Source organism: Molossus molossus, unplaced genomic scaffold (genome assembly GCF_014108415.1).
Source record: "Molossus molossus isolate mMolMol1 unplaced genomic scaffold, mMolMol1.p scaffold_m16_p_4, whole genome shotgun sequence".
Taxonomy (NCBI): Eukaryota; Metazoa; Chordata; class Mammalia; order Chiroptera; family Molossidae; genus Molossus; species Molossus molossus.
The window spans coordinates 97225461-97252650 of NW_023425377.1; the positions used below are offsets into that span (position 1 = coordinate 97225461).

At 43.7% G+C, this 27190-nt stretch overlaps 1 long non-coding RNA gene across 1 annotated transcript; it reads left to right on the top strand.

Moving 5' to 3' along the window:
• The first annotated feature begins 483 nt into the window (after positions 1-483).
• Positions 484-26374, top strand: LOC118615238. The gene is made up of 8 exons (XR_004956404.1): positions 484-763; positions 4801-5124; positions 12836-12957; positions 17985-18055; positions 18592-18779; positions 21389-21538; positions 25491-25744; positions 26346-26374. It is a non-coding gene; the product is annotated as an uncharacterized LOC118615238 (long non-coding RNA).
• Positions 26375-27190: the final 816 nt, after the last annotated feature.

The following is a 27190-nucleotide window of genomic DNA, read 5'->3' on the forward strand; positions in this document are numbered from 1 at the left end:
ATGACCTGTGCATGCTTTTTATTGGGTCTCACAGCAGAGGCAAGTCCTTGGGAGGCTGAGAAGACCTGGCCCATTTAGCCCCCAAACTGCCCAATAGCCTGTTCTTTTAGGTAGCTTTCTGTTGATTCAGGGAAAAGAAATTAATATAATGAATGTTAACACAAACCAAACCATGTTCAGAATTCACAGCATTTCTTGAGATTCACTGAAAAATGAAGATGATTTCACTATATATTTACATAGCATTTGTCTCCTCTCAACCTTTTCTAATAAACATCTCTGTGGGACCTAGTATTTTGATCCCCAATATACACACCGAGAAACAGGACCTCAGAGAACTTAAACAGACGTTCAAGATCATAACTACTGATACCACAGTTCAGCTAATGATTTGGGACTTCTAATGAGTACATAAAACGTCATCATGGCTTCTGTGGGTTCTCAGGTGTGGTAAGTCCGAATACTATTTCGGTCTAATCGGAAGGGCACCTATATTTAAAAAGGTAAATGTCAGTTAAGCAGAAACCCATTGAAGCACGTTTTGAAATGAAGGACTCCTGTCTTATCCTAGGCAGACATAAATGAAAGGACCATCCATCACTCACGGGGAAGCCTCAGAACTCGGAGTGGAACAGACGGGAGCACAGGTGCCAAACAGGAGAAAATGTGCGGAATCTAAAATGAGTCGGGAGCTGACTCCCACCCTAACGTGACATGGCCACTGGCCAAACTGAACACTTGCTGAGGCATTGGCGCTGTCTTGGTGAGTAAATGTTGAAAGTCTGGCCATCTAAACAGAGGATTAAAACCAGTAGCTTCAACCATACCTTTGTATAAATGAAGATACTGTGTGTATGTATATGTGTATTATTTATGTGCTCACAACTATCATCTTTACAATTTAAACCCCGTTACCCAGCCCGGCTGGTGTGGCTTGGTGGTTGAGCGTCGACCGATGCACCAAGAGGTAGCCAGTTCGATTCCTGGTTGGGGCACATGCCCAGGTTGTGGGCCTGGTCCTCAGTGGGGGGGCATGCAGGAGGCGGCCAGTTGATGTTCTCTCTCATCGATGTTTCTATTTACCCTCTCCCTTCCTCTCTCTCTAAAATCAATAAAGAAAAATTTTAAGCCCATTACCCAGGAACACCCCTATCAAAACAGCAACCTATGTACTATTTAATGAAATGCTCTAAGTTTCTGTCATTCCAAAAGCTTAATCTTCTCAACTATTAAGAATCTGATGTTTTGAACAACAACCTCTTTGTCATTACTTTTTATATTGTGCTAAAAACAGGAAAAGGACAAGTGGGTCATGGTGCCTATTACTCCTCTTTCATGTTTTAGATTACCTTTCGCAGCAAGGGACTTATCTCTGCTTCAGGGTTTCAAGAAATATGTGTTCATCAGATGTAATCAATAACAGTGACAGTTTAATCTATGTCCTATTAATAGCAGAACTTTGCCACATTTTTAGGAATGTTGTAGGAAGTGTTGGCGAACATCTGATGCTTCCTCCCTGATCAAAAAGGCCAACCAGGCCTATGTCTGTGTTCGTACCTCCAGTTTAAAGCCCTTCAACTGGAATTCTTTCCCCCGAATTGGGAGGTATAGAGTTCATGCTCATCCGTGCTTTAATATCATTTGTCTCTAGTTCACTGATAATAACTCGCAAAATGTTCTTGAATGATGCAAGCTCAGAGAATGTGTGTGTGAACACACCTGTTAGGTCTGTGTACTCGTTATTTCACTGATACACGTGCCGAAGGAAAACGGGGAGCTCTCTGAGTCCTTGAGTCCATGATACCGTTCTCCTGTAAATGCAGTTCGTTCAGAGAATGACAGAAGTGCAGCAACGGAAGGGTCACGCTGTGTGTTGGAGAGGCGGATGGTTTTGTGATCATTCCCTGAGAATGTCAACAAGCAGAGGTTGGAAGAGGGCGAGAACGTAGTGGAACTGGTAGGGAAGACTGCAACAGGCAGTGTGACACTTAAGAAGGACTGTGAAGTTAATGAGAATGTACTCCGTGTAGAGTGAGTCGAGACGTTCCGCGGAACTGAAAAATAACGTGCAATTGCACTTTTTCCAACATTCACACTTTAGCCAAATGCAAGGCAAGTACAGTAAAATGTCTGCCTACGGTTGAAATTATATTTATCTCCCAGTTAGGTTTTTACAATGGCATGGCTTTATCACTGGAACATGTATAGAGGTGACTGAAACATGGCATGCAAGGGTAAAGGACTTTAGAAAGAGCTTTATTTCATGGGCAATCAATAAGGTCATAACAATTTTCCTTATGGGAAAAATCATCTAAGCATAGAATATAATATCAGAAGTAAATTTAGAATCAAATGACCAATTTTATAGAGGAGAGGAAATAATGAAATAAATTCAGTCCAAAGAAGTATATCAGAATAGTTGCGGTTTTTTTTGTTGTTTTCTTTTGTTTTTTCAATTTATATAGGTGGGAACATTTTAAGTAAGACTACAAAATCGATTTAGGCTCAAGACAGTGTCACAAGTAGCAATAAGGTGAAAATCTGTGTATGCTTCCAGACGTAGTTTAATGAACTAATCTCATTCATATTGTGCGCTTACCATGACCTAAGCACTTTTCTATATACTGGATATTTACAGATTTCACAAAAGTAAACTGAGGTACCTTCCAATTCAGTCTTCTTTTGGCAGAGTGCCTCCCATTTCTTTCTTTTTTTTTTTTTATCCTCACCCGAGGACATTTTTCTATTTTTTGTTCAGGTAGAGTGGGAGGGAGAGAGAGGAACAGAGAGAGAGAGAGAAACATCGATGCGAAGGGACACATCAAGTGGCTGCCACCCGCACGACCGACCAGAGCCGGGGACAAACCGCAACCAAGGTACATGCCCTTAGCGGGAACCGAACCCGGGTCTCTCAGGACCGCAGGCTGGCGCTCTAACTGCTGAGCCAAACCGGCCAGGGCCCATTTCTCAGGCCATAAGGAAAACTTACCGAGTGATTCTCTCATGACAATGTCTTGTCCTGCAGCCTTGACCACAGCTGTATCAAAGGAGATGCCTGGCCCAAGAATGGCCATTGTGGGCTTGCTAGCGGTCTGTAAGAGGGTCTTAGAATGAGCACAGTAACTAGTTGGAGAAGTTCAACCAACTTGAACTCATCACAGTCTCTGAGGAAATTCTGTGCAAATGCGAAAGAGCGAATGCTGTACTCAGTGAAGTCAGGATGCGGAAGCATGGGATGACAGAAGTAATGAGTGTTCAGATGGCATGAATAAAAGGGGTTCTATGCAGTGAGGAAAATGATTGATTAAAGGTAGAAGCAGTGTTCAAATCTTCGTGGAGCAGACACCTGTTTCTTCAACCAAATATGTCTTCATTGTCCTGGAAAGAATTCCAGAATTCCCTGTGAACTGTTCTTGTTCTTCCAGAAACTGCAATGGAGAGCCATTTCTGTTCTTTGTGTATTCTGTTTTTAAAATTTTTTCTTTATTGATTTTAGAGAGAGAGGAAGGGAGAGGGAGAGAGAGAAAGAAACATCGATGAGAGAGAACATCGATTGGCTGCCTCCTGCATGCCCCTCACTGGGGATCTGGCCCACAACCTGGGCATGTGCCCTGACCAGGAATTAAACTGGGTCGACGCTCAGCCACTGAGCCCCACTGGCTGGGCTGTGCATTCTCTCTTGATAACCACTCTAGTCTCAGCACTGGAACAGTGCCTGGAATATTGTAAAGGTTTCAAATAAATGGAGAGCTTGTCAAGTACCCTAGAGGGCCCAAATTACACAGATCAACTGGACATTCAAAACCAGCCTACATGCATTTATTGAGGAACATCTATAACTGTGCCCAGTACTGGTGAATATTCAGAAGTAATATAAGTGACTTGCAATGTTATTTCATTCTTTATTGAGTTATATTGACAAATAAATGACTCTTAACAAGGCTAGCAAGGATTTGCTATTAACCAGAAGAGCAAAGAATAAAAGATTGCTTAAGAGTTAAATTTTGTGTGGCTATAGAAGTTCAAATGGGTCAAAGATCAATAAAGACTGAAGTATCCATAAGAAGAGTCTTCATTAGCTTTATTGACAATACAATTATCACCATAATAAGAAAAAAAAAAGCAATAAAAGAAACACTTTTGTTATATTGTCTGGCGTCTAATAGAAAAAAATAAAAAGGCCTTTATTATATTCACTTTGCTAAAAGAATAACTATGGTTACTCAGATACGTGTATATGGCAAACATTTTTTTCAAAATTAAAACGCTGACAGATGCGGTTAGAGCTGAGCCCTTGGGAAGCAGGAAAATCCCACTCCTTTGAAATTGTAGTAATGGCATTGAGATTTTTCCCACTGATAATAGCTAATGTGGCTCATATACTGGCTACTTATGATAACAGCAAAAGATTGTATCTTTTCTCAGATTTTGGTAGTTACCAGATAAGCTTATTTAATTAACTGAGGATTAAAGTACATAATTTTACACAAGATCGCCGAAGGCAGAGCTGATTTGGCTCGTGCTTTGCGTGGTTTACCTCTTTGATTTCAAGTGCCTTTCAGGTCAGTCAAGTATGATTGTACCGAAGAAAGGTCAGTGTTTTCTTTCGCGCCCACAGAGTGAGATCCTCCGAGTCCCCCACACGGGAGGGTCTCTGTTGGAATGGCAGAAGCCGGTCAACCAGCTCGCTTCAGCTGCACTTGTCTGCCTTCAGGAGGCAGCAGGTTATCTGTGCCTTTACAGAAATATCTACCGAGAGCCAAATACTAATAAATATTTAATTTGTTTCTTCTTCTCCAGACCCAGAAAGGACCCCAGAATTTCTTAGGCTTACACAGTATCAGCCTTGAACTTCTGATTGAAGCGACCAGTGACTGTAAGCGAGACTGTCCTTCCTTCCTCGTGGCTCTGCCGGAAGCTGGCCCTTTGCACTCAACACTGACCAAGGATTCCCCACGGAGGTCACCTTAGGGTAGCTGACTCTGTGAGGAAGTAATTCTCTGGTGACCGTGGACCACCCTCCCGCCTCTGAATGCTGGGGAGACTTAGCTGTGTCTGTGAATCAAGCTTTGTGCACCCAGACAGAGGGCTCCACCCGGTGGGGCAGCCCCGCCGAGGGGTTTGGTGAGTGTCAAGCTAAAGCCTCGGTGAGCTGTGATTTTCACACCAGCATTTTAAATGTGTTTTTGGAACAGAGTGGGATAGCAGTGAATGATATCTATGCACTATTGTGGAGGTTTGTTCTCTTTTGACTATTTTATTAATTTATTTCTACCATAAAATGGTTCCTTTTTCTCACCATCCCTTCCCTGCTCTTTCCCGGTCCTCCCAGCCCCTTCTCCACCACCACCCAGCCCTGGGGAAACGGTGCCCCTTCTGAGTGTCTTCTGTTATGATCCACACCGTATTGAAGGGTGGTTCTCTTAGGAGACATTTAGAAATACATTCGTTCTCATCCTCAGGTTTGTTATGAAACCGCAATGGCCAAATCTTTATCTTTGAACCAACCTTTAAAACTTATGTCAAGCTCATGGGTATCCCCTTTACTCAAGTCGTCCTCTCCTCACCCTCTGCACAAAAGCCTGAAGAGTGTTCGTTTCCATCCCAACAAGAAAATACGCTTTTGTTCCACCCCCTAAAAAAAGTATTAAAAAGTTGCCTGGCTGGTGTGGCTCAGTGGTTGAGCATTGACCCATGCACCAAAAGGTGACCGGTTCGATTCCTGGTCAGGGCATATGCCCAGGTTTCGGGCCAAATCCCCAGTGAGGGGTATGCAGGAGGGGGGCCAATTGATGTTCTCTCTCATCAATGTTTCTCTCTCCCTCTCCCTTCCTCTCTCTCTAAAATCAATAAAGAAAAAAAAATTAGAACAAAAACAATGGGCATCACCATGTCACTAAATTAATTAGTTAATTTTTTAGATGATGCTGGTATTTGTCTTCTGAGAAACTCTTAGCAGTGCAAAAGAACAGTGGAAGTGTTTGATCTGACATACATGTGAAGAGAGAACATGTATGTGTTTCTGTTTGCAAGCACATGTGTGGAAATATGGGTGTGAATATAGTGGGGAGGGAGATAAGAGATTAAAAGGAAAAAAGAAAAGAGTGAATATACACAGTGAATACAGTTTTACAGCTTAAAATAATTTTTTTAACATAGGTCATGAGGGTGGAGCCCTCATAAATGGTATCAGTGCCCTTATGAGTCGTGAGTGAGCTTACTTTCTTCCTCTGCTCTCTGCCACGGGAGGGTACAACCAGAAGTCAGCAATCTGCAGCCTGCAAGAGGGCTCTCTGGACTCCACCCACATTGTCACCCTGACCCCAGACTGCCAGCCTCTCGAACTGTGGGAAATAAATTTCTGTTGTTTATTAGCAGCCAATCTATGGTAATTGGTTATAGCAGCCCAAACTGACTTTGACATTTGGTGACCTTTTTTTTTTGACCCCAAGAATGAAAAAAGTGAGTCCACCACCTCAAGGAAAACAACTGATAGTATTTCTTTCTTCTTCTTCTTTTTTTTTTTTTTTTTTTGATATTTTGTTCAGATAGAGTGGGAGGGAGAGAGAGAAAGAGAAACATCGACGTGAAAGGGACACATCAAGTGGCTGCCACCCACACGACCCAACCAGGGCCGGGGACAAACTGCAACCGAGGTACGTGCCCTTAGAGGGAACCGAACCTGGGACTCTCCAGACCGTAGGCCAACACTCTAACCGCTGAGTCAAACCGGCCAATACTAAAAAGTATTTCTTGCTAATACTAAAAAGTCAAGCTTTCAAGTGAACATTAGAATTTTGGAAAATTTGTGTCTGCCATTGTAACTTGACGGTTTCCCAATAGCTATAGACTTTTCAGATGAGAATAGTGGTGGTATCTAAAAGAATGTGATTTTTTTTTTTATATTATATAATGATAGTATCAACAAAAGAGGTTGAGAAATCACTCCTTTAAAATTTAGGTTGGAATTCTGCAGTCCAGACCATTTTGCTCCTTCCTTACCAAAACCAAACACATAAATCACATACATGAACATTATGAGTTTCTCTACTTAAAAGTGATGGGCAACTAAGCTATCAAGCTGAACTTTCAAGGTGTTTGTGGGCATCCAGGCTCCCATGAGAATAAGGTACGACTCATTTATATGTTAAAAGTATAGATATGGAGCTCTTGGAAAAGTTGGTTTTATTTTTCTTGAAGTTTATTTATAAGAGAAAGGTCTAGCACATTCATCATCCACATTCCACCTTGGTTTGAAAATATTACAAAGAAAACAGTTTCTGGAGTCATGTGGATCTTGGTTTGAAACTCAGATCTTTCTCTTTTCAGTCATGTGATGTTGAGATATTTACATCTCTGAACCTTCAAAGTAGCCCTCAATGATGTCTGTCTCCTGGTTTTCGTACCCTTGTGTCCCCTCCTGTGATGAACGCTGGTTCGTCTGACCATTGCACGTGGCGGAAGTGACAGTAGGTAGTGTCCAAGATTAGATGATAAAAGACTGTAACTTCTGTCTTGAGTTTTTGCTTTTCTTTTGGATTCCGGCTCCGGGGAAAAGCAGCTACCATGCCGCAAGCCCACTCCGGCAGCCTGGGGAGAGGCCCCGGTGGTGAGGAATGAAGGCCTGCCAACTGTGGGGGAGCGTGGAACACGTCTCAGCCCAGTCAAGCCTTGAGCTGCCTAGTGCCCTTGTCCGCAAACTGTCTGCAGCATCATGAGTGACCCTGAGTTAGAACCACCTAGCTAAGACGGGTATTAATTTTCTATTGCTTAGGCAGCAATAGATCATTAATTTATTTCTTAAAAAGCAATACATATCAATTATCTTCAGGTTAATAACATGTTGCTTTCATTCTTGGAAATGTGTCCCGAATCTTCTAGAATTGTTTTTCCCTAGAAATCTGGTAAAAGTTAGCTCAGTTTTCTGCATCTCGACTGGAAATGTCAGGTTCACTAAAGCAAACAACTCTCTGCTTGAAATAGACAGAAGTTTGTGGTTTGGTGCAAAATTACAGAGGTTTGCCTGGAAATACGGGCCAGGCTCACAGGCTTCACTGTATTTCACCATGCTTGGACTGTGTCTGTGGTCATTTTAGTTGTTTGAAGTTTGTTTTCTAATAGAGTCATTAGGAAATATTTGTCTGGAAATTCTTGCACTTGAAATTCACTTTGGCTGAATAGATAATCCTTAGTTCACATTTTCTTTTCTTGAGCATCTTAAAAATGGTATGCCATTGTCTTTTTGCATAAAGTAGTGCTGGCTGAAAATCTGATGAAAGTTGAGTTTCTTTTTCTTTTAAATACTGTGATTTTTTTGTGTTGATGCCTAAAGGACACCCTCACCCCCACCCAAGAAAAAAGATAGTTGTGTTAGAATAAATCTTGCACTGTGAGCTATTTTATGCAATCAGGGGACATATTTTTATGCAATCGAACTTCCTTCCTAGAAAAAGTTTAGATTTCAGCATTTATTTGTTTCAATTATTTAGGTTTTCTTCTTAAGAAACCACCAAAAATACACATTGGATCTTCTTTTAGTGTTTTCTAGAGCTACCATTTTCTGTCAAATCTTTTCAATTTCTTTCTTCATTTACTTATTTATTTATTTTTAATCCTTACTAGAGGATATTTTTCCATTTATCTTCAGATAGAGTGAGAGGGAGGAGAGAGAGAGAGGGAGGGAGAGAGAGAGAAACATCGACGTGAGAGAGATACACCAATTGGTTGCCTCCCACACGATCCGAACCAACTGAGGCATATGCCCTTGACTGGAATCGAACCCGTGACTCTTTGGACCAATACTCTAACCATGAGCCAAACTGGCCTGGGGGTCATCATTTCTTTATGATCTTCAAAAGTTTCCTCCTTTGCCATCTTCTACTTCCCATAAAACATTTTCTGTTGTTTCTTATTGTATCTCATTTGGTTTATTTTTGTTTCTCAAATTATTTTTTAAAAATATTTCTGAATTCTTTCACGTTCTCATTTAACATTTTCTTTTCTCTACTTATTTTATTTACAAATGTTTTTAAAATTCTGATTTTTGATGTTTCATCAAAGCTTATAATTACCCTTATGTTATGTTAACCTATTTTTGAAATATTAAGTTACAGTTTCCATTCATTTTGCGAGCTTAAATTCCTGGCATAAAATTCCAGCATGTAAGGATTTAATGTACTCCCGATTCTCTTTTTTTAAAAAATAATAACAACGTGGTCTGAGATGTGATCGATCCTTTCCCGCAGCTCATTTGTAAACAAAATGAGTCTTTCTGTCTTCATAAAAGGAGTAAGGAGCGGACAGCTTTCCTAACTCCACGACTCTGGACCTCTCCCTTTGTTTTCACCAGCTGATTAAACAGTATGGCAGTGAACTTCCTGAGGTTCTCCCCTTCTGTGGGTCTCCCCTACTTTTACCCTTTGCCCCTATTGTTTCTATCTAGTCAAGTAGGATTGGTGGATGGAAGAAGCATCCACAACTGTAGAGAATTTTTATGAGTTTATTTGAACCAAACTGACAACAGTTGCCGGGAAGCAAAATCTCAACGGGCTGAGAAAATGCTCCAGAAAACGGCAGTTTTACCACTTATTTTATACATCGGAATCGGAGAAGGCATTAGCAGGTAACATGAAATTCATTGGTGATAGATTAGGGAGGCAGGAGAAAGCAAAGCAAGATCTCTTGGGTTGGATAAAGCATAAAATGAAGAGGCAGATACTTCTTTTATATGGGTGGGTACAGGATAGCAAAAAATAAACATTTGTAGGACACAGGAATGGTTTCCGGGTACGAGGTGTCACTGAGGGGTTCTGTGGCCTCTGGCTCTGGTGAGGTGGGTGTGCCCTGAGGGTCTGGAAAAGGAGACTGCCCTGACATTTCAAAGGTGTGTTATCTTAGACACGAAAGGACAGTGGACAGGCTCATGTAAGGTAGAGACTGACCGTTGTCAAAGAAGCTACGGGCCTAAGATGTAACTACATGACCCATTTTTATTTATTTCTTTAGTTTTTTTTATTGATTTTTAGAGAGAGAGGAAGAGAGAGGGAGAGATAGAAACATTGATGAGAAAGAACATTGATTAGCCGCCTCCTGCATGCCCCCCACTGGGGATTTGGCCCACAACCTGGGCATGTGCCCTGACCAGGAATCAAACTGGTGACCTCTTGGTGCATGGGTCAGTGCTCAACCACTGAGCCACACAGGCCAGGCCCACTTTTAGTTAGGAATTTTTATCTTCAGACCATCTTTTTTGGTTATTTTTGGTCTCTGAGTCTGTAAGACCTGCCGTGCAGCTTGTCAGGGTGAGTATGTGGCCCCTTCTATGTCCACAGATTCTGCTCTAGGCATTTTCTCTTTATTACAGGGTTGATCATAGCAAGTTGGTTTGCTTCATTACTTTCAAGAATTCATAGGTACACCCCTGGACATCCAACACCGCCAATCCACCTGCAACATCTGTGTAACGAGGCCTGCAAAGAGTGTCCCAGTTTCTACAGCGACTCAGAATAGTTCACCGAGGTCTCCACTGAGCACCGACAGGGATTCTGCAGGAGGTTCAGAGATTCACAAACTGTACTGCCACCGTTGTTCATTCTCCTCATGGTTTACTCTTGCCTTGCCTTTCCAACGAAATTTCCTTAGCTTTTTAGTTAAAAAATAATAAGGGATTATTATGTAAATTTAAAAATATACACAGGTAGAGAGGATAGTATACTGCCGACCTTTCATGCATCCACTTTCCTCAGTTACTGATATATAGCCTATTTTAATTCACTTTAGCCATATAGACTCCTGCTCTCTCAGTGGATTATTTTAAAGAAAATTTAAGACCTCCTGACATTACAGAATAAAATGCTTTCATTTTTCAATTGTTTTTGAAAGCTGAGTTATATATATAAAATATATAACACCATGCAGAGATGATTTACAGTTTCACACAAGGCACAGTGCATAAAGGAACCTTGGTTTTTTTCACTGACCAAAGGGTTCATTCTCCTGCGCACATCAAAGTCCAATCAAACACAAACAGGAGTTTGTAGCAGAGAAAGTAGAGGTTTATTTTAAGGAAATAGCACCAAGCCTGGAGTCACAGGTGAGCTGGTGCTCAAAGACGGGGGTCCCCGCTGGCCAGCACAGGGACAGAGTTTATATACGGGAAAAACTACTAATGGAGTTGAGGTCATTGGCTGGGACCGGTATAGGAAGTAGTTGATCACTGTGTCGGGTCCCAACATCAGCCATGGTGATGTTCTTCTAGCTTTGTGATGGTGTGGTCCGTAGGGTCCTTCTGCTTTCGTGGGCCTGGGGCTGAAACACAACTGAAGTCAAGGTGTTATCTTTAGTTTGACCCAAATTCTGTTCCATTGACCAGAACCTGATGTCCTAAGGACTTCAAAGGTGAAGGAACGAAAGAAAAGAGGCAGGTGAGTCAGGCGCCATTAGACTGGACAGGGCCAGTATGAGTACAGAAGACTGGGAGGAGAAAGGGTCGTGTTCAGATCATGGAGCTGCTGTGGGATTTGGGCTAACACAGCTTAGGGAAGTTGTGTCTGTGGATGGACCACAGAAATCGAAATTAGGAAGAGGTCTGTTCTTAGAGATTTATGAACATACAATGCTAAACAACAACACTTAAAACCATCTATCCAGTTTTCTATGTCAGAGAATCTGGGAGTCATCCTTAATTCCAATTTTTCTTTCCCCAGCAGAACTCACGACCCAAAGTTCCATTTATTCAGCATGGTCAGCATCTCTGTTCTCATCGTCTGCCTTAGTTCAGGACTTCATCATTTCCTTCCTGGACTAAGGCAACAGGCTTCTCACTCATCTCTTGGTCTCCAGTCTCCCCTTCTTCAGTTGCTCCTCCGAGAACCATCAGTAAGACCTCTCTTAAATGTAGAGAGATTCATTTGGCTCTTCTGTTAAAGCACTAGGGCGTCCTGTGACATAAGGATAGAGAAAGGCACACTCCTTTAAAAATAACTAGGCTGCTTGTAACTGCGCAGAAACTTCATTTCTTTTGAAACGATCCTTTCTCCTTTGTCAGTCTGCTCTCTTCCTTAATCACTCAGCCCTTAAGGACATCAGATTCTGGTTAGCGTTAAACTATCTTAAGAAAGCCTCAGGTCTGTTGATCACAGATACAGCTTCAGTCAAGCTAAAGATAACATCTTGACTTCAGTACCAGGCCCAAAAAAGTTGGACGACCCTACAGACCACACCCTCGTGAAACCAGACAGAACAATGCCATCACCGACATCAGGACCTGATTAATGATCAACAACTCTCTACCCTGGCCCCAGTCACTAGCGCCCATCACCCCAACTCATTTAGCCATCATGATTAATGATCTTTTTCCTATATAACCCATCCCCTGGAACAATCAGGGAGCCAAGTCTTTGAGCATTAGCTAACCTGTGACTGGGCTTGACACCACTTCCTCAATTAATAAACCTCTACTTTCTTGGCTGCAAACTTCTGTTTGCGTTTAATTGGGTTTTCATGCACGCAGGCAAGCGAACCCCTTGGCTCTGGTACCATGCTCAAGATATGGATCCTGTCTATTTCTTCAATCTCTCCTCTTACTCTGTCTACACAAACACCACTTGTGTTTTTTCCAATGCTCTGAATTATTTTAGACAACAGTGGTTTTTTTATACACTGTTTTATTTTTTCCAAAAACACTTTCCCCATGCTGCCAGCAAACTCTAACTTACTGTCAGGTTTCAGTAATGTCTCTTCCCTTTTGGAAAAAACACAAACAGCTTATAGAATGAAATGACTAAATTTTGTTTACAATATTCTGCTTGTTTTTCTGATCTCATTTGTTCCTCAGAAACCTCCATGAAGTCTATGAGGCAGGCACTGGTCTCTACGGACGAATAAACTGAGCAGAGACAGCAGTCAGTGGGTGGTAGAAGCAGAAGGCATTGGGAAACTCCAGCAGGCACCATGCAGGTGATTCTATAGAAGTGATGCCCGAGGTCCTGCGGCAAGTGAATTCGCCTTTATTTCATATACATCACTTTCAGAGTTCACAGCAGGGGATGTCTTTCCGTATGCAGATTTTTGACCTTTTTGAAAAAAGAGCTGTCAGGACCACTACTTCTGAATAATAGACAACTACAAAGTTTTCTATTGGAAGAAAGTACATTTTATTTTATTTTTTTTTCTCACCTTCTTCACTCACAAATGCACCAAGGTCAAACGTTTAGGGCAACTTGGTTTAAAAGTGGCATCCATGTTTTGTTATGGTAATTTTTGGTTTCTAAATACAGAAGTGATTTAATAGGAAAATCCTGTTGGTCCAATTAGAGGTCATGGGAATGCCTGTATCGGGATGTAAAACAAGTGGTTTTATTTATTTATTTATTTATTTATTTATTTATTTATTTATTTATGTATGTATTTATTTTTTATTTTATCCTCACCCAAGGACATTTTTTGCATTTATCTTCAGATAGAGCGGGAAGGAGAGAGAGAGAGAGAAACATCTATGTGAGAGAGACATTATGAGTGGTCGCCACTCAACTGGGGCCGGGGACAAACTGCAACCGAGGCACGTGCCCTTAGCGGGAACCAAACCCGGGACTCTGGTCCGTGGGCTGACGCTCTAACCACTGAACCAAACCAGCCAGGGCAAAAAAAAAGTGGTTTTAAATTATCAGCTGGCCAATGGTTTTTAGAGATCAGAGTTAGAGAAGCAGTTTATGACCTTTACCTACACTTGAACGGGAAAGGTAACCTACACTTCCAAAGGCACTAAGAGTTCCCATTTGAACTGCTGTGGTGACACTTAGAAAGATTGATCACTCCGTTCGGAAAGAAGATGAAAGAATGTGGGGGAGGCTGTGAGCCGGCAGCACCGTCTGTGGGAGCTGACAGCCAACTAGAACAGCCCCAAGGACTCCCTTTTTTTTTTCTTTTCCAGAAGCAGTGTTTAACTAATTTTTGTTGACATGTGGTAAACAAAAATGTAAAAATTCAAGTGTCGCAATATCTGCTGCCTTCCTCCAACTACCAAGGTTGGTCAAAGTGGGAGACTCCTATTGTAAGTTGCCTTTCCTTAGGTTGTGGGTAATAAAACTAATTGCAAGTTCTGAAACCTTATTTTAAGTGTTACTTTGTAGTTTCACATCGTAATGTTTCTGAAGGCAGTGACGTGTTTCCTACAGAGTTTAATGAATAGAACATGTCAAAAATAGACTGATTAATGAGGATAATAATAATACCACGGTTTAGTCAGGCCTATAGCCAATCCCATTGAATAACATAATCTTGAGAAAATAATTGGATAAAGCTGACTTTATTAAAGATAAAACTTTAAAAATTTTGGATATTTAGGAGTTGAAAATAAATTAATAAAGCAATTTAATTCCCCAATATTATGTTTGAGAATGCTGAAAATTAGCCTTTCTTCAGTTTAAAAAAATCACTAAAAACAGCTAGAAGAGACCTCTAGTGTTTATAATGGCTTACTGCAGCTTCATTAAAAAAAAAAAAGAAGCAGCTACCTATTCCTTCTACCAAGTACAACTAAAAACCCTGACATTATAGACAAAATAAACATAAGATGACTTTGAAAGGTAGAGAGAAGAAGGAGGCTGGCTAGGGACCTCAGGACCAGAGGTGATGTGTTCCCTGGGTTTTTATGGTTTTTGTTTTTTCCTCACATATCCCAGACTTGGAGCTAAAGAAGCTGGCAACCCAGAAATGCCAGTGAATGTAGACTAAACAAAATGAACCTGCTCTCTAGCCAAAGAACCAAGACATGGGCAGCTGGCAAGACAGAAAACCATGAGACAATAACTTCTCTGCTCTAGTAAAACACCCCAGAAAAAGGTGCAGCCCCGCCTACCCGTGCCAGGAAAAGCTGGATCGGGAAGCCTAGATTCCCATCATCCCCAGGCTGATAGCTTCCCCTTAGAAACCTCCACTGGGCTGGAGAAAGCTGAAGAGGGAGCTGGGACTTTCCTCTGTCTTGGGCAGGAAGTATCATTGGAGACCATGCAGATGTCCACACCTCCCCAGCAATCATGACACCAATCGGGGGGCCATGAGGGGAGCCAGGGAGGTGGCAGCTTGGTTGACCATGGAGCTGGAACTCCCATTCTGTCTAACAGTAATGTAGCCCCTCCCTCCGATGTCAATGATGATCAAGTAGGAACCTCAACTTCTACCCCATCCAGTAAAAAAAACCCACTATGATTTCATACCTGGCTGGTGTGGCTCAGTGAATTGAGTGTCATTCCATGGACTGAGCGGTCCCAGTTCAATTCCTGGCCGGGGCACATGCCGTGGTTGTGGGCTCGATCCCCACTGGGGGGCGTGCAAAAGGCAGCCAATGGATGTTTGTCTCTCACATCAATGTTTCTATCTCTCTTTCCCTTCCTCTCTCTAGAAAAATCCATAAAAATATATTTTAAAAACACACACACTATGATTTCCAAATGGAGACTGACCTACTCACAATGTGTAATAGTCCTAGAACCTAGGCAAGATTCCTACAATAACCATTTTTCGTAGGAATTAAGAACACGAACTCATCATCATCTGTTACTTTCTGCTGGAGATAAGATAACCGTGAGGCTGTAACCTGGGCTGAAAGGCGTAGAACTAGGGAGAAGGCTAAATCCAAATTAGGGGCAGAAGACAAGGAAAGTGACTAGAGAGGCTTCCAAAAGCAATAAGAGCTTGAAAGCCCAAACACACAGCTAGCGCCAGAACCGGGACACTGGAGTCCCCAAAAGGCATATAAGCTGTGCGGGGAGGTGGAGGAGGCTGTGCGCGGGCGCAGGAGGGTTCAGCCTTTGGGTGTCCACCCAGCGCAGCCCCGGAGTGACCGGGCCGCCCTGCAGCGTGCACACCGCGTCCCGTCTGCCCAGGGCCCGCGCCTGGCACAGCTGCCCACTGCGAACAGCAGCCCGGCTGTCCAACGGGAAATTCGCTCCAGAAGTTTACCCTGGGGATGCAGGGCCACGACATCTATGTACATGGGTTTTCCTCTTAGCCGAGGCAACCTGTTGCTTGCTGGAGACTCTAAGAGTTACTTTGGTTTTCTAGTCTAACGAAATAACACCTTTTGTGAACCCAGAACCGCGCAGCATTATGCATATTACAGCCTATAGGAACCTTTCTAAGCCGTGAATATACCCAAACGACTTTACTAGTCAATATATGAGTATCCGAATCAGTGAGTCCGCGCGGCCTACGCGAGATACACACGGAGCCTTTCTCTGTGCTGGGCACTGCCTCAGCATGTCACATTTAGTGACGGGTTTTGTCCCAACTCCACAAGGTAGATCGTATTCTCACCGTTTTCAGGTAAATCAGCGGAGGCAGGTGGAGGTAGCAACGTGCTGGAGCTGCGGTTGGAACGCCGAGCGCTGGGCTGGGGACCAGCCGGGCCAGCTCCAGGGCTGAGCCCTAAATCTGCTCTGTGCAGACTGGACAGTGAGCATTTGAACTGCTGTGTCCAGAAAGGTCCCATGGATAGTTTTCCTTGAAATTGCCTTGGCATCCATGAGTTCTGGGCAACAGCGAAGGCTTTTAGTTCAGACTCAGTTTGGAAGTTGTTTCTCTTTACACAAAGCAGATGACTGTAAACGCCCGGCCAGCCGTGAGCCCACGGGCTTCACCCAGAGGAACAGCGGAGGGCTGGAAAGAAGGGCTGGGACTTGCGGAAACACAGGGAGCGTCAGTGCTGTGGAATTTTCTCGTCCCCTTCCTCACTGGCCTCTCTCGGGCTTCAGAGCACTCTGCTGTTCTCTGCAAAGAATCTCCCGTTACTTGCCTTTTGGGGATAGTTTGAACTTGGCTGGCTGAGTGGCCCAGTCTTTAGTGTTGTGGTCAGTGGAAGTGGACTGATGAGCAGTAGGAGAAAAGGTAACAATTAATTCAGAGAGGCTAAATCTCTACATAGAAACAGGCTGGGAGAGAGAGAGAGCTGGAGGGGATCCTGAGCAGTTTGCAGGAGGGAGAAGAATGAGAAGAGAGAGAGAGAAAGTGTTTCTGTGAACTTAAAATATCTCTCAATATGATTCAATATACTCATGAAGAGTTGGAAACGCTTTTAAAAATTATTTTGCTTCCTAGATGGGTTGTGTATGAATGCAACTCTGAGCTGTACAGGGCCCCTTAATTTATCACAGTTTTACCTACTTTGATGGAGGAGGACCACCTCCAAAGGCAGATAGGTTGTTGCACGAACTTTACAGAGTGTTTTAAAGGAAAAAAACTTTTTTTTATTTTTTATTTTTTTCTTTGGTACTTGCCCCTAGTGGGAACTGAACCCAGGACTCTCTGGTCCACAGGCTGACGCTCCAACTGCTGAGCCAAACCCGGCAGGGTTAAGGAAAAAACTTTAAAAAATAATTTAGATGATAGAGAATTAATACTTTGTATTTAAAATTTCAACTTGATGTAAGTGCAAGCTAAAAAGTAGAGACTTCTAAAATTAGAAGAAAAAAAACACAGAAGAATTCAAAAACAAGAAAGAAAAGATCTTTAATCAGAAAAGAGTAAAATACTTTTAACTGTATTATGGGTTGACCAGCTCCTCAGAGGAATTGTAGTATCAAAATCTCAGAGTTTATTATTCATGTTTCCTCCTATGTTGTCCAGTTAATTACAATAATGTACACAATTCTCATTTTGTGATGCAAGTTTAGATATTTTAACTTTTTAGTTGCTTACATAATGTCGTGATTTAAGCAACCCCTTTTGGCCCTGGCCGGTTTGGCTCAGCGGTTAGAGAGTCGGCCTGCGGTCCAGAGGAACCCGGGTTCGGTTCCCGCTAAGGGCACGTGCCTCGGTTGCAGTTTGTTTCCGGCCCTGGTGGTCGTGTCACTCCATGTGTCCCTTCCTCTTCCTGTTTCTCTTCCTCTTTCTCCCTCCCGCTCTATCTGAACAAAAAAATTTAAAAAAAAAATGTCCTTGGGCAAGAATTAAAAACAAACAACCAACCCCTTCTGTTACTCCCGCAGTTATTCCTGAGCAAGCTGGATCCCTACTGAAAGTTGCAATGAAATTCCTGCGCTCGAAACAGAAAGATCAGGTAAGCAGCACCCCCTGCAGGCCAGTTTCTTAATTCAGCATATACTCAGCTGATTATTCCACCTGTTACAATCATTTAACGAAGATTATAGTTTTAAAATATAAATAAAAATTAGCAATATGAAATGTGTGTAAATTATGATTTTTCATGTTCCTTTATCCATGAAATCATTTTTCCTATATCTCTAGGTTATCTTTTCCAAATAAAAAATTGAAGTTAAACAATCTATGTCTACTCTTGGATGAAGAGAGAACACCCTTTCTAAAAAGAAGTTTTTGACTTTGAGCATCCAAGGACTAGTTGGTGAAAATAAACTTTAAAAGCCTTTGAAAATCATGCAACTGAAAGCTTTATTGGTCTCTTTTTAGTCAGAAGAGTTTTGAAAGGCAAGAAACTTTAGTTCAGTTACTCTTATCGTTCTGTGTCTTACTGGAAAAAAGAATATAGTGCTCTAAACATCATGTTTTTATTGTTGTCATTTAATCTTTTGGACTATTGAATGACTTATTCCTTTTCGATTTTCCCAATGTTAACAGATTTGACTATGGGTTCAGATTTTTGTGATGTGGTATTTTTGTGATCCTGGAATATGTGATCCATTTAGTAAGAAAATAATCCTTTCATGATTCAGCTCTATGCATGAGGAAAGATCATTTCTCCCCTGAATCCAGTGTTATCTGAGACTCCACAAGCCACCCATTCACACTGCAGTTCAAGGACAGAGGTAAGGATCTGGCTTTTAAAAAGCAATTTGTCTGGATATACCTTTAGAAACTCCATGTAAAAGGCACCTCTTGGGTTCAACACAGCTGCAGCGGGCATGTTGACTTTGTCTGGCTTCATCCATTTCTGTCTTCTATTAGCCACATCTTTATTTGGGTGAGAGAGTCCCTCCCTTTCTGTTCGGTGGCCTAGATCATCTGCTTACCCTCGGCTTCAAGGAGAGCACCTGACTCAGGCCTGGCCAGTCAGACACCAGGCCCCATTAGTGATTGGACCTGGCTCAGGGGTGTGCTCATGGCCTCAGCTGGTCAAGGAGAATCCTGTCTGGGACTTTGGCTGGAACTTTTGGTAAAGAGGCAGTGCCTTCCTTGGCTAGGGTTGCCAGACAGATTGGAGGACGGGCACTCTTGGTGGCCAGTTTTTTTTTTGCAAATACTTAGAAGCATTAGCTTTTGGAGAAAAAGCCAACCTAGCAGAAAGCAAATCAAAGAGATGGAGCAAGTAAGAAATGCCTGAAGATGTAACTGAGTACTTGCTCCTCTGTGCCTGAGCTCATTCATATCCCTGTGTCAGTTATGTGAGCCAATACTTTATTATTATTATTATTATTATTATTACTACTACTACTATTATTATTGTTTAAGCCCGTTGAAGCTGAGTTACACTGGCAACCGGAAAAGTTCTGATGAACACAGTTAGTTTGCTGTGAGGTGGGACTAATGGCCACGACAAGGAATGAAGTATTGTGAGGGGGTGTGATCCTAGAGGACAGTGACTGAAAAACTCAGTCGAGGACAGAATTTCAAATTAGCTACTAAAATAGTGCAGGCTGCCGGACAGAGAAACTTGGTTTTATCAGTTGACCCATATTGTGATGTATAAAACAAGACATTGTTTTAAACAAAATAGTGCAGGCTGGTCCACATTCATTTAAAAATGAATTAAAAAATTGTTGTCTTAGATTGAATGGCAGCCTCCCAAAGACTTCTACTTCCTAAACCCCAGAACCTGTGAATATGACTGTATATAACAAGAGAGACCTCGCGGAGGGATTAAAGATCTCGAGAGGGGGAGATTATACTGGATTATCTGGATATGCTCAATATGCACAGGGGTCCTTAAAGGAGGGACACAGGATGGTCCAGGGAGGAAAAAGATGCTATGAAGACAGCAGAATTTGGAGCGGCGTGGCTATGAGCCAAGGCAGCCTCCAGGAGCAGGACAAGACAAGAAACACATTTCCCCTGGACTCTCCGAAAGAAGCCAGCCTTGTCCATCCGTGTAAGATGGCCTTTAGACTTCTGATCTCCAGAACTATAATAGAATACATTTGTGTTGTTTAAACCACTAAATTTGTGATAATCTGTTACAGCAGCATTAGGAAACCAATACACATGACAAGTCAAATGGATTTTTAAAAAAATGGATAATCGCCCTGGCCGGTTTAGCTCAGCGGTTAGAGCATCGGCCCGCAGACCAGAGAGACCCAGGTTCGGTTCCCACTAAGGGCACGTACCTCCGTTGCAGTTTGTCCCTGACCCTGGTTGGTCGTGCGGGTGGCAGCCACTCGATGTGTCCCTTTCACGTCGATGTTTCTCTCTCTCTCTCTTCCTCTCTCTCCCTCCCACTCTATCTGAACAAAAAATGGATGAATGTCCTCGGGTGAGGATAAAAAAAAAAAAAAAAAAAAAGGATAATCAGCCTGGCTGGTGTGGCTCAGTGGTTGAGTGTCGACCCATGTACCAAGAGGCCAGTTCGATTCCCAGTCAGGACACATGCCCAGATTGTGGGCCAGATCCCCACTGCAGGGCATGTAGGAGGCGGCCAATTGATGTTCTCTCTCATTGATGTTTCTATCTCTCTCCCTCTCCCTTCCTCTCTCTCTAAAATCAAGAAAGAAAAGAAAAATGATTCTAAAAAAAATGAATAATCAGCCCTGGCCGGTTCGGTTCAGCAATTAGAGAATCAGTTCTTGGACCAAAGGGTCTCAGGTTCGATTCCCAGTCAAGGGCACGTACCTGGGTTGCAGGTTCAACCCCTGTCATACAGGAGGCAACCCTTCCACACTATCTAAAAAAAAAAGAAAAAAAAAAATCAATGGAAATATCCTTGGGTGAGGATTAACCAAAAACAAACAAAAAAATAACCACACATTGAAAAATATTTTGCCTCTTAAACTACTAACAGCTGTAAGTGGGAAAAAAGATCTCCAAATATACCCAGGCGTCATTCTCTGAGTTAATTAAAAAAACGTTTTTAATTAAGGGTAAAGATGGGGATTTCCCAGTAAGTTGGATTACTTAAAAGGGTCACGAGGGTCAGATTATGTCACGGGGCTCACGGCTCAAACACCTAATTGCCCGGGAGAGCGTGTGAGGAGGCCTCCAAAGGAAGTCGGGATGATTCTCTGGCCAACTTGCAACATTGGAGGGACAAGAAGTTGAACTTTCTCTCAGGAGACTGTGTGTCCGTCAGGATACTATTTCCTGTCCGTTGCAATATCTTTTTATAGCTGGGAAAAACTTGGGAACATCGACTGGGGAGCCATGGAGAACGATTCTTTTGTTTATTTACTTTGGCTTTTTGAAATGTTCTTGGACTTTTGAGCAGCCGCCGGACTCTGGGGAAAACAGACCTAAGGACAATTAAAGATGACCCGAGCGGACCCAGCGGATGTTGCCTCTTACCGCCTTCGAGAGCAGCCTGAGAGGGGCAAACTGAGCAGGAGACCGCCCAGCTCCCGCCTGCGTCCCCCCAGAGGTACGTGCTTCTGTCGCCGGCAGTGGCCGAGTCCACCCGAAACCCTTCCAAAGAGGACGAAGTATGGTGCACCTCACCTTTAACGTAGATACCACGTCCTCTGTTGTTTAAGTGCCATTTGTTTAAAGAAACGTATTCTGAAGACACAAGCTGGAGACCGAGAAGAGGCCACCCTGAGAACGTGGGCCTGTCAGCCACCCACGTGCAGGCGTCTCTTCGCTTTGAACTCTTCTGGAGAGAAAGGGCTGGCTGAGCGGATACCTAGAGTCAGCCTTAGTACAATAAATCTTTTTTTTTTTTAATATTAAAAAAATTTTTTTTTTCCCTGGCCTGTTTGGCTCAGCGGTTAGAGTGTCGGCCTGCAGTACAGAGAGACCCAGGTTCGGTTCCCGCTAAGGGCATGTACCTCGGTTGCAGTTTGTCCCCGGCCCTGGTTGGTCGTGTGGGTGGCAGCCACTCGATGTGTCCCTTCACATCGATGTTTCTCTCTCCCTCCTGCTCTATCTGAACAAAAAAAAATGGAAAAATGTCCTCGGGTGAGAATAAAAAAAAAAAAATTTTTCTTTATTGATTTTAGAGAGAGAGGGAGAGAGAGATAGAAACATTGATGAGAGAGAACATCGACTGGCTGCCTCCTGCATGCCCCCCACTGGGGATCGGGCCCACAACCTGGGCAGGTGCCCTGACTGAGAATCAAACTGGCAGCCTCTTGGTGCGTGGGTCGATGCTCAACCACTGAGCCACACCGGCCGGGCAGCACAATAACTCTTGATCCAATTTAGGGACAAGATCTTTCCTGAACCTTGCAAGCTGCGAAGCACCAGAGTGGCAGGTACTCACCCCAAGGTGGGAAGTCCGGGCGAACCAACTCTGTGCATGGATCAAATATAGTGCAGGGGAAGAATGGTTTGAGGTATTGAACTTTCTGGTGTCACTGGGGGATGTTTATCTTTCTGACTTGGGTTCTTCAAGGGCTGGTGATGGTGGTAGATGTCGGAATGAGGGGGTTAGGGGGAACCATCGTCTACTGAAAGAGGAACTGAGATGAAAAATCAGGAGTAGACCAGGAGTAGCCTGACGCTACACTTACACCCTCAAAGAACAGCGAATAACAAAGATTTCTCCATAAAAATAGCTACTATTTCCTGGGCGCTTGCTCTGAAAGAGACACAGTCTTTCACATGCTTTGTACATTTCAACCCACACAGCAGCCCTATGCCGGTGTTGCCTCACACATGGAAAACTGGAGGCACGGGAGTCTGAACGCACCCAGCCAGAAGTGGGGGAACCAGCTCTCACCCGGCCCATGGGGAAAAGCCACAGGAGAAAAATGGGAGAGGAGGAGTAGGCGCCACTCAGAAAACGGATAACGATGCCTTCCAGCAAAAGGCAGTCTGCTTGCTGAGACATTATCATTCCCTGGGCATGTGCTTCCTTGAATGGAGGCGGCCGGGGTGACTCAGCCCCTGCCTGGGCAGCCCACGCTCTGGGCATGGAACAGGGTCTGTCCTGCCAGCGAGGGTGTGTGTGCTGGTGGTGGGGGTGGGGGACACTGAGGGGAGTCGGTGGCGATGGGACATGTCCCTGAGGCTAAGGCTCAGGACAGACTCCGTCCCTGTCTGCCTGAGGTGGCATAGACTTCCCGGGGAAGGTGTTTCCGTCTGCTGTCACACCAACTTGAATTAACTGGGCAAGTGTCTTTGTTTGCCTCTGAACTGTGTCAAATGCTATTCTGAGATTAGACTGAGTCGTGAAACCCTCTCACTGGCTTTTACAAAAAAAGATTGAGATAATATTTCACACAAAGATAAGACTGGATAAGGCAGCCCTTTTATTTTATTTTTTAATCTTCACCCAAGGGTATTTTTGCCATTGATTTTTTTTTTTTTCCCAGATAGAGTGGGAAGGAGAGAGAAAAACATCGATGTCACTTCTGTTGATCTGCAACCAAGTATGTGGACTTGACTGGGAATCGAACCCAAGACTCTTCAGTCCACAGGCTGATGCTCTAACCGCGAAACCAAACCAGCCAGGGGAAGAAACCCTTTTTCGCCACAGGGCTGTTTCCCCTGAGGAGCTGACGCCTCTTGCGCAGGGTGGGGACCTGCCCCTGACGGGCGCCCTGGAGGACCCCAGGAGGGTGGCTGTCCTCTGCTCACTCGCAGCCTCACGCTCTCAGGATTGGAGCTGGACACTGGTTTCACCTTCCCTTTGAGAATCGGGATCCTCCTACACTTCCTAACTTCTGCAAAACAGCTTGGAGTAAACAGAAGCCTTTGGAGGAGTCCCCGTGGTTGATAGGAGCCCGAGGTGTGATTTTGTATGGCAGGCAGGTCATCCCTCAGATGACAACCTAGCTAAGCACTTAGTCCTCTGAAAGCCTATGGATGGGAAAATTGATGCCAAGGGGGACTTACTTTCTCATCTAAGGACACGTGACTGTGGAGTAAACTAGGGAGACCCAAGTGGGAGGCCAACGGCCTGGCCTGTCAGCCTGAGAAAAGATCAGGTGGTCTGACAGGTGTGCACGGGCACCATTCGGGGGATGGCGAGGGGGAAGAGGTTCTGACTCCGGCGTTGACAGTCCCTGCGAAAGGGGACAGCGGCCACCAGCCCACGAGTGCGGGTGTTTCAGAGTCTGTGAAAATAAGGGGGGACCTGAGCATCGGGACCTTCCTGCCCCTCCGTCATCCCTCTGACTCCTCCCCCGTTGTCTCCCTGTCCCTCCCTGTTCCGCTCCTTGCCTTCTCCCTGCTCCTTCTTTTGTCTGCTCTGCTGATATTGTCTTTTTAAATTGTATTGTCAGTATCCGTTAGTTAAGGGGCTTTAATTTTACTATTCTGTGTTGTTTTTCTCAGGTAAAATACTGCTTTGTTCAAAGTAACAAATCCTGCCCAGTCCCCTGACACAGACACGTGTCCTCTGTTTTCACTCTTCGCCTCCAGCAGCAGGCTGGGCAGGAGCGAGGGCGTCCCTGACCCCTCTCCCAGACCGAGCCCCGGCCCAGCAGGACCAGAGGGAACGCCCAGTGATGACCCCTCTCCCTTTGTCTTCACTACAGACTGCTTAGGAGACCCGATTATCCACACCCCACAGGAGACCGTGGGGACAAACCACCCCTCCGTTTCTGTCCCTGTTCGCCTCAGTCACCTCCGACAGTCCACGGCTCCAAGGTCATCCTTTATACTCTGACTCCCACTCTCGTCAAGTTCAGGACTTTCTCTTGTCTGACTCCTGCTCCCATCCCCTCCTGACCCTCCAGCCATCCCACAACCCTCCGGGACGAAGTCTGTCATCAGAAACTTTCCTGTCTTCAGTCTCATCTGTGAACATTTCCGCCACCTGCTCGCTCTACCTCTAAGCTGTCTGAAGCAGAAACTACTGCCCTCCTCTGGCTACTGAGTCCTTGAACTGTGGCTGCTCCAAACCGAGGTCTGCTGAGCAGCAGAAAAGAATACATACTGAATTTCAAGGACTTTGTATGCAAGAAAGAATTTAAAATATCTTGAAGGATATTTAGATGGGTACAGGATTTTGTGGTGACAGAGCTTTTAGCATTTCAAACATATATCACTTTCTTTTGGCTTCCATGGCTTTTCATGATAATATTTTGATTATATTCGGTTAAGTAAAATCGATTATGAAAGTTCAAGCTACCCATTTATTTATATAATTTTTGCTGTAGTTTCTCCCCCCCAAACTATAAGAGAAAGTCTGTTAAGAAAGTCACAGAGGTAGGAGTGAGTGGTAGAAGAAATGGGCTCAGGAAATGAGTTCCAGGGGCAAAGGAAGGGCCCTTGGAGCTTAGGGGAGAGAGGGGGAGGGGATATGCCTGGGAGGTGAGGGGAGAGGAGAGGGGAGGCACGGGAGAGCTCCCAGGAAGGAGAGGGTCTGCAGGTGTGTTTTTAAAACTGAGATAGATGTAATTGACATGTAACCTGTCTGAAAACAGGAGATCCCACAGGACATCTGCTAGCATCACCATGCCCCATGATTAAGGTCAAGGGAAAACTACAACGATGCAATCCAGGCAGAGCTATAAATGGCCCAACTCTTCAGGAATGAAGGTTTGGGTCATCCCAGCAAGTGAAAAACCATGGTCAGCGGAGGTACTTGTTGAAGACAAAAGAAATACAGAAGGGGTAGCAGAAGAAGATCGTTATAAATACCAGCGACAGCCATGTGATCACTATAGAAAGGAGGACGGTAACTGTCATGAGTATGCCCTTATTTTGTTATAAATGATAGGGTGTATGTGTGTAGATACGGATATCTGCATTACGCAAATACTTTTGTTTTCTTGCCCCTCTTATTTCCTTACCATGTTACAGAAGCAGCATTGACTTTACACCATGGTATTTAAGTTAAGAGATCAAGGAGAAGAGCAAATATCACTCGAGTACTTTGCCTCCTCTTCTGGGGAAGGGGTTCATGTGTTTTCAGTTGTACACAGGGTAGTTGTATCATGTTAGGCAGAATTATGACCTTTTAACAGTCTTTGTTCGGAGATTAACTATGGTGTAAGCAGATGTGTATGGGTGCCAAGTGGACAAGGGGGAACTTGTGATGGTTAATTTTATGTGTCAACTTAAAATTGCTATGGGGTACCCTGGCCAGTCTAGCTCAGTGGTTAGAGCATCAGCCCCATAGACCAGAGAGTCTCGAGTGTGATTCTGGTCAAGGGCACGTGCGTCAGTTACAGTTCATCTCAGTCCTGATTGGGGTCATGTGGGAGGCAACCAACTGATGTGTCTCTCTCACATTGATGTTTCTCTCTCTCTTTCCCTCCCTCCCACTCTATCTGAAGATAAATGGAAAAATATCCTCAGGTAAGGATTAAAAAAAAAATTGCCATGGTCAGACATTTGTTCAAACATTCTGGGTATGTCTGTGAGAGCATTTCCAGATGAGATTAGCATCTGAGTTGGTTGAATGAGTGGAGCAGATTGCCCTTTCTAATGTGGGTGGGCTCCGTTCAATCAGTTGAAGGCTTGAATAGAACAAAAAGGTGGATTCTCTACCAAGAAGGAGGAATTCCTTCTGTCTGATTGACTCTGAGCTAAGATATTGGTTTTTTTGTACCTGGACCTCCAGTCTACTGGCCTTTGAACTGGAACTGCACCATCAGCTCTCAGCTTAGGCCTTTGGACTTGGACTACGACACTATTGGCTCTCCTGCGTCTCCAGCTTCATAACTGCAGATCTGGAGACTTATTCTCCCTGTAATCACATTCGTCGTGTCCTATAATTAATCTCTCTCTCTGGGTTAAGTAAAATAGATTATTAAAGTTCAAGTTACCCATTTATTTCTTTAATTTGCTGTAGGTATTTTTTTTTCAATTGAGCTATAATAGACATATAACATGTCTGAAAAACAGGAGATCTTTAGGGCATCTCTTAGTAATATCATATGTGTGTGTGTGTGTGTGTGTGTGAGAGAGAGAGAGAGAGAGAGAGAGATTATAAGAAAAAATATAATACACATATAAATATGCATATCTATATATCCATATTTATATCTATTTCCTGTTGGTTTCATTTCTCTGGAGAACCTTGACTCATACACCTATAATGAAATTAACTCCTGCTCCATGGGCTAAAAGTCTCCTCGTGATCCGGCTTCTGTGTACGTCCAGCTTCTTGCTCACTCTG